Source organism: Macrotis lagotis, chromosome X (assembly GCF_037893015.1).
Source record: "Macrotis lagotis isolate mMagLag1 chromosome X, bilby.v1.9.chrom.fasta, whole genome shotgun sequence".
NCBI classification, from domain to species: domain Eukaryota; kingdom Metazoa; phylum Chordata; class Mammalia; order Peramelemorphia; family Peramelidae; genus Macrotis; species Macrotis lagotis.
In genome coordinates, this window is record NC_133666.1 from 97,001,742 (window position 1) to 97,012,982 (window position 11,241).

Consider the following 11,241-nt stretch of genomic DNA (forward strand, 5'->3'; position numbering starts at 1 on the left):
TGAAATATGATAATAATGTATATAATTATATATAATATACATAAAGTCTTATATACCTTATGATGTTATGTTATGTTTGCAAAGTCCTGTATAAATGTAAATTAGTTTTATGCCTTCTGTCAATGTATTCAGCTCTATAGTGATGAGATAAGGATACCTTTCCTGATTCAATTCTCTCTGTTTTTATATATTTAGCTTAGAACTGAAGAGATGCTGATGCCTTCATTTGGGCTACTGGCAGCAGCTGCTACCTTTCTATTCTCATAATTAAACTATACTTCCACTCTGATTATGGTAACGTTGAGAGAGGAGACTCCATGAGCCAGCTGGCATGTCAGGAATATTGACTAAACAAAGGTGTCAGGCTCAATAGCTCAGAGAGAAGCTGTATTCCAGAAAATTCTGGGCAGTGATTGGTCTCAAGCTTTAAATGTCTTTAGTCTTGGGAATTGATAGGAAAGTCTTCTGCCTCTTCTTTCTCATTTTCTCCTCTAAATTCAATTCTTTTCTGGCCATAACCCTTTCAAGTTAAATCTGAATTTTTCCTGCCCCTAACAAAGGGTTAGGAAAATGGATAGGGTGGGATTGGAAAAGCATTAGGATGGTGAAAAAGGCAGTGTGAAGGCTCAATGTTTAGGTGAAATGAATGAGCTGGGGTCAGATATGAACTCAGATCTTCCTGATTCGAGGCCTAGTTCTCTGTCTACTGTGCCATCCTTTGGAAAGGGTGAACCACCATTAAAAGTGTGGTTCTTAGCTAAAATTAAAGATATGATTGGCATTCAAATTCAAAACTCCTTTGGAAAATCTCAGTCAGTCTTTAGTAGTTGTTCAAAGAGCAACATCATTAGATCACAGAATTTAAAATTGAAAGACACCTTGGAAATCATATCATTGTCAATGCAATCCAACCATCTCACTTTGTAGAAGAAGAAATGAGATGTAAGAGAAGTGAAGCATCTTGTTCAGATTGCCCAGACAGCTACCTAGTGGGAGAGCTGGGACCAGACCAAGGTCTTCTTGCTTCTGTGTCACTGTTGGTTTTTTCTGTGACTTGTGCCAGATTGCCTACTAGTTATATGTATATGTAATAAATTCTGGTCAGCTACTTTTCTAGAATAGATCATTGTGAATTCATCTATCAATTCTGATTTTCCCTTGGTTACTTTATGTGGATAAGTGAGGTAAATATTCAGATACATTTACTCAACATATTCTTTCCATGTGTGCATTGTTTCTTCTACTGTGTAGCAGATTCCATCTAAAAGTCTTATATTGTTGGTCTAACTTTTAGATTCCATGATTCTATAAAATCAGGATAATAGAAGAGGTTTTGGTTCTGACCTCTATAAAAGAATTATGACTGAATAATAGGAATTAGAATATAAATAGTATAGAATTTTGATGGTAAGAAGAGAAAATGACAATAGCAAAAAGACATAAAAGTGATTTGCCATTTTTGCCCAGGTTTATTGCTTTTCCAACTTTCTTTTACCCAGAAATGTACCTTTTGACATCAGATATATTAAAGACTCTGAACTGGAAGCCACCATTTGGCTCTGAGTACCAGTAGCTATTTTAATTGTTAATGAGACCTCAGTACACTCCATTTTCCTAATCTAGGAACTGAATCCACAATGAGGCCTGGATTTTAGATGAATTTTAAATCATATTATTAGATAAGAACCATCCTTCCAGTTAATTAAATTCAGGCTGTAGGCTACTGATAACCTGGGTACAGAAACCCTGAATTACAGAATACACTGAACTGGAAGATTAAGTAAAGGAATTAGAAAATAAAACAGGTTCATTACTTTTCCAACTCTGGGATATCCTTCTGAATATGAAAACCTTTTAAAAAAACAACAATTTCTTAAATGTCCCAGAAACAACTATGCAGTTGACTAGAAAAACATTCATCTCCAAAGGCCAGCTTACTAGAGCATAACAAACCATTTAAAAATAAAATTGGTTTGAGCCTCTGAGGGCCTTTAAAATCTCATTTTAAATACTGTACCATAAAGCCTTTTCTCCCTCATTTTCATCAAATTGGATTCCCTTTTCCCATTTAGGCTTAAGAGAGTACTCAAAATGCCCCTTTATGAGGATAAAATACTCAGGCTTCTAAATTTCATGATAGCAGTCACTACTAAAGTTCTGGTGTAGGCACCAGAGTTCAGTCTTTCTTTAGATTTTTGCAAGGCAATGGGGTTTAGTGTCTTGCCCAAGGCCACACGGCTAGGTAATTGTTAAATGTCTGAGGTCAGATTTGAACCCAGGTACTCCTGACTCCAAAGCCGGTGCTCTATCCACTGCGTCACTTAGCTGCCCCTGAGTTTGGTCTTTTTAGTTGTGTCTGACTCCTCATGATGGTATTTGGGGTTTTCTTGGCAAAAAATAATGGAGCAGGTTTGCCATTTCCTTTTCTAGCTCATTTTTACAGATGAGGAAACTGAAGCAAACAGGTTAAATGACCTGACCAGGGTCACACAGCTAGTATCTGAGGTCAGATTTTAATTCAGAAAGATGTTTTCCTGACTCAAGGCCCAGCCAAATGATAGGAAAGAAGGCTGTTCTCACTTTGAGATGAGTTCAAAATTTCACAATAGCAGTCATAGTCACAGCTCTAGTGTGGGCACTAGAGTATGAGTAATTTTGGGGGGGAGGGAGAAAGTATCAACTGTACTAGGTGTTGGGAATAAAAAGAATGGCAAAAGTTAGTTCCTTTTCTTGTCACAGTCTAATGGGGAGATAGTATATAGATGATCATGGAGAAAGGAGCCTTATAAAGGTTAAGTTGGAGGTGATCAATAGAGGGAAGGTACTAACATTAAGGGGGATCAGGAAATATTTCTGGCAAAAGATGGGATTTTAATTGGGCCTTGAAGGAAACCAGGAAAGCTAAGAGGTTGTAGTTGAGGAGGGATAATATTCCAGTAACAGGGAGAAGTCAGTGAAAATAATTGGAATTTGAAGGAGAGTTCATTGTTGAAAGAACAGTAAGGAGTGTTGCCTGGGAAATAAGGTGTAAGAAGAATAGAGAGATAATGGGAACAAGGTTGTAAAGGGCTTTGAAGACTAGACAGAGAATTTAATATTTAATCCTGACTGGAGAACAGCCATCAAGAACCCTAATTGCATAACTGTGGCCAGTAAAGTGTGGTGCTTTGTAAAGACTAGGATGAATGGAGCAAATGTGTAGTCGAAGGCCATTTGGCCTAGGACTCCAGTGGTTAGCAAAGTGTTTGGTAAACAGTAGGCCTTTAATAAGTACTGACCGATTAATTAACTAATTAATTTATATGAACTAGGCTTGTGATTTCATTAATGGAGGGATTGCCCAGTAAAGAACTTCTCTATCAGTGCAAGTCAGCACCTTCTCTACATCTTATTTTCATAGAAAGTTGTTGAAAGCACTGAGAGGTAAAAATGCTTCTCCAGAATAACACAGCAGTATGTCAGAAGCAAGATTTGAATCCAGGTCTTTCTAGATTTAAGGCTATCTCTCCTTTCACTATGCTATGTTTTCTTCATGTGAATTTTTTTTTTGGGGGGGGATGTATGAGAGGATAGGCTGATTCATTTTCTGAGTCTCCTATTTCATGTTATTTTGACAAATTATGGAAATGTGTTCATAACTTAGGGCATGGATATTTATGTTGTTTCTCTCCATCACCATCTGGAAATTCACCTACTCAAAAACAGACCTGAACTTCAACAGCTTCTCCTGCTTCCAAACTAAGAGTCTGAAGCAGCTCAAAGAGACAGGATGAATCCTTTATGGAAAGAGTTTGTCATTAGATACTTAATACCAACAGGATTTTTGAAACCTTTTGAGCATTTGAAACAAATGAGGTAGATTTTCTGAACTTAGCTTTGACCAAGGGATCTTTTCTACATATTGGTAGGTTCCATTCTATATGTTGTTGTTTTTGTTGTTCAGTTGTTTCAGTCATTTCTGACTCTTCATGACCCCCTTTAGGTTTTCCTAGAAAAGACTCTGAAGTCTGTTTCTTCTCAGTTCATTTCACAGATGAGAAACCTGAGGCAAATTTGCCCAGAATCAGCATAGGCATATTCAAAAGGTAGTTGGAATATGCACCTGCTAGGTAAGTATACTTGAAAAATGTTCTCATTTCCTCTGTTCTCTTCAGTATAAAAAAGTGTCAGCCTTAGCTTCTCTATGGCCACTCAGACCCCACTGGCCATTCTGGGCATTCTTGGAAGGATCACAAGTCTTAGTTTGTTTCTCGGAGACCAGAACAAGATGAGCCTTAAAAATGAGAAATTGAATAGCATTTTTCTATGTATGTCAAAGATGGATTGAATATCGTTAACAAGTCCTGTACTTAGATTCAAAGAATGTGGGATTGTGTTTCTGTTTTTCCAGATCTAGAAACTGACTGAGGGAATTCAGAATTTTTGGTAATCTTTAGTTTATTGTATACTCTACAGACCAGAATACCTTGATATTTGGATTAGTAGTACATCAAGGTAGAGTGAGATTGCCTAAAAACTGAATTGTTTCATAAGCAGTGTTTCTAATTTACTTTGATCCAGCATTCAGTTTACATTGACCATTGTGAAAGCTGGAATATTGCTTCTCCTTATTTACATAAAAAATGCAGAAAAGAGGCCCAATGGTTCAGCTAAGAGAGTACTGGGGACTAAGTTCAAATACTACTTCCGTCACTTTTTGCTTGTATAATAAGGCAGTTTGGTGGTACAGTGAATACAGAATTTGCCTTGGAGTCAGAAACAACAAAGTTCAAATGTGGCCTTAGATACTTATAAGCTGTGAGATCCTGGACAAGTCATTTAACCTCTGTCTGTCTTAATTTACTCAACTATAAAATGAGGATTATAAAAGCATGTCCCTACTTTGCACACAGTAAGGTTTTTTTTGGTTGGTTTTTTTTTAGGTTTTTTTGCAAGGCAGATGGGGTTAAGTGGCTTGCCCAAGGTCACACAGCTAGGTAATTATTAAGTGTCTGACCCAGGTACTCCTGACTCCAAGGCCTGTGCTTTATCCACTACACCACCTAGCTGCCCCCTACACAGTAAGTTTTAATAAATTTTTTCTTCTTTTTTCTTTTTCTCCTTCCTTCCTTACCTTCCCTCTCTGGTCTATAGTTTACTCACAAACAAAATGAGACAGTAGCTAGATGGCCACTAATGTCCCTCCCTACTCTAAACCTATACTCCTTGTTTTTGCCAACTCCTCAAGAAAGAATATGCTAGAGAAGAACTAAAGTTCAAAATTTGTTTAAGTAAATTTTGGAAAATAACAGTTTGTCCCTTTCCAAAAATAGTCAGCAAAAAAAAAATTGGCAGAAAATGATCTATAGCAATTTTAACAGCTTATAAAACAGTAATTCTGATCCTTTGAAACATGGCAAGACAACAGTTCTAACTTTTTAAGTATCTAAATTCTTCTTATCCTGTTAAGTATAGTCTAGGTTTACCTTCTGACTTAACATTTTAATGACTCCTAGATGTAAGGGAGAATTCAAGGAAGGTAATAAGACTTAAGGTTGTTCCAGCACCATCTTCTATGACCTCTGATTACAATTACTTCCAAAATTACCTTGAAATTTACCTTGGAATTACCTTGGAGTTTTGTATAGAATTTATACATGTATATATTTATATAAATTGTAAGTACATGGGCATATATGTACATATAAATAATATAAGTACATGTAAATATGTGTGTGTATATGTATATATCTATGTATGTAACTATCTATATTTTTTAGGTTAGAGAATCTTTGTATTCCAAGCATCTGGCATAGTTCCTGCACATAGTAGGTATTTAATAAATTCTTATTGATTGTCATTGGGTAACAAAATTTATGTCAGCTCTGTTGTAATTACCCTGAAGATCTCTTATGTAATTCAAATTTCTAGACTAAGATTAGAGTGCCAGTAGAAAGAGAAGAGCAAATAGGAGAAAAAGAACACAGGAACTTGCCCAAATGGCATCCTCTTGGCTTCTGATGCAAATTGGCTTTTCAATTCAGAAGGTCCTTTGTTTGGACTAGAATGAATACCCTTATCATTTCTTACCTGATTCACCCAGACTACACCTTTTCTAACTTTCAAAGGCAGACCTTTTATATATTATTTGCATGGAGTTTGATCCAAATATTGGTTCATAGAATAGCAAAGCTTAAAAAAGGTCTCAGACATCATTCCTTCATTTTACAGAGTAAGAAACTGAGACTCAGAGACAATGCCCAGAGTCAAACTGCTTGTGAAGTGGAATAACCAGGACTGGAAAACCCAATCCACTGTTATTTTTACTACATATTATAATTCCATATCAAAATCCATCTAAATGAAAATATCCAAAAGGGTGAACAGGGAAGGACAAAGCCAGTAATAATAATAATACTTAAAATCCCTTAAATATTGGTAATGTTGAAATAGGGGAAATATTGGACAGAGAAATATGTTTAATAATTATTAATCTGTACTCTCTTGTGCTGACCACATATTTTCCCTTATCCCCATCCCATTGTTCAAGTTATTGGATGAGGTTGATGAACTTAAATAAAATACTTTGCCCCTCCCTGAAATCCTATCAACAAAATAATGATCCCTCTTGAAAGGGTTTAAGTCTTTGAGCTACTGCCCCTCATTACTTCATCCTATGCTTCCCTATATTCTCTTTAAAATATCATTCACTCTTCAGTTGACTTGCTTGTCTTCCTTGAAACTAGCCTGCTCTTGGGGAGCATTATTCCCCACATAACCTCTCATACAAGTTTAAGTCATTGATGTTGCTCCCATGCCTTTCTTTATTGCTTAACCTTTCATGATGGCATTAGATGCTAAGGTTATTTAGGTTGCTTAAGAATTAGAATTCAGTGGTTTCCTGTTCATTAGTCTCTCTTTCTCCTCAGCTTCTGTTAACCACAGCAGTTCTCAAAAAAACCCTTATTTTGTCCCTAAAATTACTCCTGGGTCAGAATTTGTCTTTTACATGAATTCTTTCATGTTCTGCCTGAACCTTTAGCCAGCTGCATTTCCCCCAGCAGCAATATAAGAAGACAGCATAACATAGTGTTAGAATTAATTTCACTTAGCATCAGATGACCTGGGTTTGAATACTGACCTTTCCACTACTTGATCCCTCTAGACTCAAGTTTCCTCACCTGTAAAATAAAGGGACTAAAGGTAGCTAGGTGGCAAAATGGACTTGGAATCAAGAAGATCTGGATTCAGATCTTGCTTCAGATACTAGCTGAACAAGTCACATGATCTCTGCCTCAATTTTCTTATCTATGAAATAGTGCTAATAATAATAACACCTGCCACACAAGATAGTTATGAGGGTCTCAGGAGGTAACCTTTAAAATATTTTGAAAATCATAAAGCACTATCTAAATGCTAGCTAAAATAAGATGACCAAAATTAGAAGAGCTGTCCTATCCCATTCAACTCTAGATAATCTGTGTTCTGATTCTCCATAATAGGCATTTTTTAATATGACTATTTTGTTTGCTGAAAGGAGGAGGGAAAAAGGCATTTGTGTTAGAAACAGAAAAGCAATCTGAGGAGAAATGTTATTCTGAGAACAAAGCAGCCCTTCTGAGGGAGAGGTATTTACTGATGGTAAAGATCATTGTATGTATGATTTCCCCATCAGCTGATTTACAAAAAGGAATGTTCTAGACTTGAACCAGGCCTAAATACCTCTAGGGTAACTGCTAAATTTTCATTGTGAGCATAATATACATTTCAGAAATTGGCAAATCCTACAAATCATTTTATTGATGGTTTTAGACTTTAAAAAATGTTATTAAAGCAGATTGTAAACCTTTTAGCCTCCTTGAAGTTCCAACTAAAGTCCCTTTCTTTTACTAGAAGCATTCCCAAACTACTATAATTCCCCTCTGTTAATTACTTCCTATTTATTTACTCAGTATATAGCTTGTTTTGTATATGGCTATATGTGTTTGCTTGTTGCCCCTCCCACCAGCCATTAGATTGGAAACTCTTTAAGGGTAGGGCATGTTTTCTTTGTATCCACAGAGCTTCACCCAGTCAGTGAATGGCTAATAGGAGGTGCTTAATAAATTCTTGTGAATTGATTAAACATTAACCCACACACTTCTATATTGCTCTATAAATATAGTTTGAGCTCAACATGAGAGAGTAGAAGGCTCAGGAATGAAGTCATTGCCATGCTGGAAACCTTATGATGGTAAATGAATATAAATTCATTTTTATTTTTGCATATATTTATTTATATAGTGCTTTAAAGTTTGGAATGTGCATTATATTCATTATCTCACTTTTACATATACTTATTTACATATGTCTACATATGACTGGTTTTTAGAACTTAGAAGTTTATATCTGTGAAATCATGAATCAAAAAGACTTTTAGGGACTATGGGACAACCGAATATTGGCTATTTGTGTAATGTGTCTGAAATATGAAACTGGGATTTTTCAAACTAGGATAGAATTGGGTCATAAAATGTGAGGAGGTCTTGATTTGAAGTACAATATCAATGTTTGTGAAATTCCTGTATAGAAAGGGGTCCCTGACATCCTTCTGGGCCCTGAGAAATTCCTTAGAAATATAACTTTGGCTAGGCACCTTTGGGTCTGAAAAGTCTAAATAGGACCCAAGGGGTCATGGATATACCATAAAATTGTTTAAAGATTTACAAAGCACCCTTGTTAGCCTAATTATCTTGCTGTATCTGTTAAATTCCAGGACTGCCTCCCCCTTCCCAGGTGCAGCTGGAAGCATAAAATAGTAAATTTCACTCCTGCAAACCTGTGGGAAGCCCGTGAATATGTGTTGGGGGCGGGGGGAAGAGGCTTGGCGGTCACTTAGCGGGGGAAACATAATCACCTTATAAGGGAATGTTACAGAACTCGGCCCCTCATTGGGTAAGAGTTCATGGGAGGGAAGACAGAGGGGATAAAAGTGTCTGCTGAGAGGTGGGGGGGAGCGGGAATGTGATCACAGAAGAATAAAGACTGATTACCCACCTCAGGCGCTCTGTCTGGTTCTTCCCCCATCAAAGAGTGGGGGCCGGAGGTACCCCGAAGACTCACCACGCGTTGGACTGGTGAGTAAGAGGACGGACTAGCATAAAGAAGCCGGCGTTGTAAATAAAAACCCGGCAAGTGGCGCCCGGAACAGGGACCTGATTTTGCTAGGGAACGTCTGAATCCGCTGGTCGGATTCTCCAGACAGCCTCGGTCATTTCTGACCGGGAGGAAGGAGAGGGCGTTTACTCTCAGATATTGCCTGAAGGACATATCCCTACTGTGTTGACTATGCTTTCTTTCCCCTCCCTTTCTCCTTCTGCTCTAATCACGCTCCTTGCCGTGCTGGCCTGTCTGATTGTGCCCTGCTGCCTCCTTCTCTTTTGCCGAACGGGAACTTTCCAGTTCTGCCACCTGTTAGGATTGCAGCCTCGGCTAGTAGACAGCATGGGGGGCCGGAATAGTATTCCCGCCTTTGAGCCGGAGGAAAAAGAGGCCGTTGCAGCGCAGCTTTATAAACTCTGCGCTAAGCATGGCCGTAAATTACCTATCAAGACGTGCCGTGCTTTTGTTGAGAATATCTGGAACATCTGCCCTTGGGTGCAACATAGTGGGATCCAACCAGATAAATGGAAGGTGGTAGGGCAGCAGATGGCCTCCTATAATGACACCTGCCCGGGAAAACTGACCCCCAAGGATTTTACAGTGTATAAGATAGTGGATGCAGCCCTGCATCCCCAGAAGGTGACTTTGGCACGAACAATCAGCACTCAGGTGGGTAGCTCGTTGGCGGGATCGGATTCAGAGAGCTCAGAGGAAGAGGGAAGGCCACCCCCTCCCCTGTATCCGTGGGAGGAACTTAGAAGAAACAATGGGGGAACAAGGGGCCCCCCAGGGAGAAGAAAATGCCGCATGCCCCTCCTTACCGAGACAGAATGAAAAGGGGGAGGGCGATGAATGTGGCACACTTAGAGATTCAGGGCCGGAAGTTTCCGAGCGCGGGAAGGGAGGGGTGCAAACAGTCCTCAGGGGTGGCAGGAAGAGGAGCGTGAGTAGGTGGGACCGGGAGGCTGCTGACGAGGAGGGAGAAGTCTGTGCTGATTGGACAGCTGCCGCGCCCCAGGCTTGGCGGCCCAGCCAGGAAACAGAGGCAAAAAATCCCCCGTGTTCCTTGTCCGCCCTTCAGAGATCCCCTCAAGGGCTCCGCCCATCCGGCCTACTTGCCACCAGTGCCTCCATAGCAATAGAGAAAGGGGAGGAGGTGGACTGGGATGACTGGGGCCTCTACCCGGTATTTACGGACCCCCTTACCGGAGCCCGAGACTACCGCCCTGTCCCTTTTAAGATGCTTAAGGAACTTAAGGAGGCCGTGACTAAATACGGCCCAAGCTCCCCTTATGTAAAAAGACTGATGCAAAACCTCTTTGCTACGCACCCTTGGACCCCTGCTGACTTTGACGAAATTGCAGCCGCGTGCCTAGATGCCTCCTTATATTTAGCTTTTAAGGCTCAGGCCCGCAGAGAGGCCTCTAAGCTGGCAAAATCCCGCGGTTATACTCCCCTGGATTTAGCCATTGACCTCCTGTGTGGAACTGGAGCCTATACTGACCCTGCTGTTCAGGCCCAGTATGGCCAGTTTGAGCTAGAGACTGTTAAAGAAACACATGTTGCAGCTTGGGATAAGATTGGAGCCATGAAAGGGGGGAGAGCCACACAGAAGTTGGTTGGGCTGAAGCAGAGAGCAGATCAGACACCCCTCTCATTTGTGAACGAGGTTAAAGAGACAGTGACTCGTATAATGGGAGACACCCCGGGATCTGATCTACTTATGAGACAATTGATTAAAGAGGGTCTTCGCCCCAAAGGGATCGCAGCCATTAGCAGCCTTCCCCCCGACGCTTCATTAGAAGGAATTGTTGACAAATTGCTGGACATGCCCAGCGAGGATTCAATTCAAGCCTTAGTGACTGCCATGGAGAACCGGGAGGATAGCCTCCTGACCGCCCTTCACGGTATGCAGGTGAGACCCACCTGTTTTGGGTGCGGAAAGCCAGGGCACCTCAAAGCACAGTGCAGGCAGCAGCCCCCCCTCCACTTCAGTTCCGACCTGTTATTCCTGTGGAAAGCCAGGTCACATAGCCAGGTTCTGCCGATCCAAAGGGAAGTCGGGAAAAGGGAAAGGGAGGGGCCCGGCCGCGGGGCCCCCCCCCCCCCCCCCCCCCGTGC

General features: G+C 40.2%; 1 protein-coding gene across 5 annotated transcripts in view; it reads right to left on the reverse strand.

Annotated features, from left to right (window-relative positions):
• The window catches only part of PALM2AKAP2 (PALM2 and AKAP2 fusion), a 534,014-nt gene that overhangs the window by 197,563 nt on the left and 325,210 nt on the right, over positions 1–11,241 (reverse strand). The window lies entirely within an intron of this gene.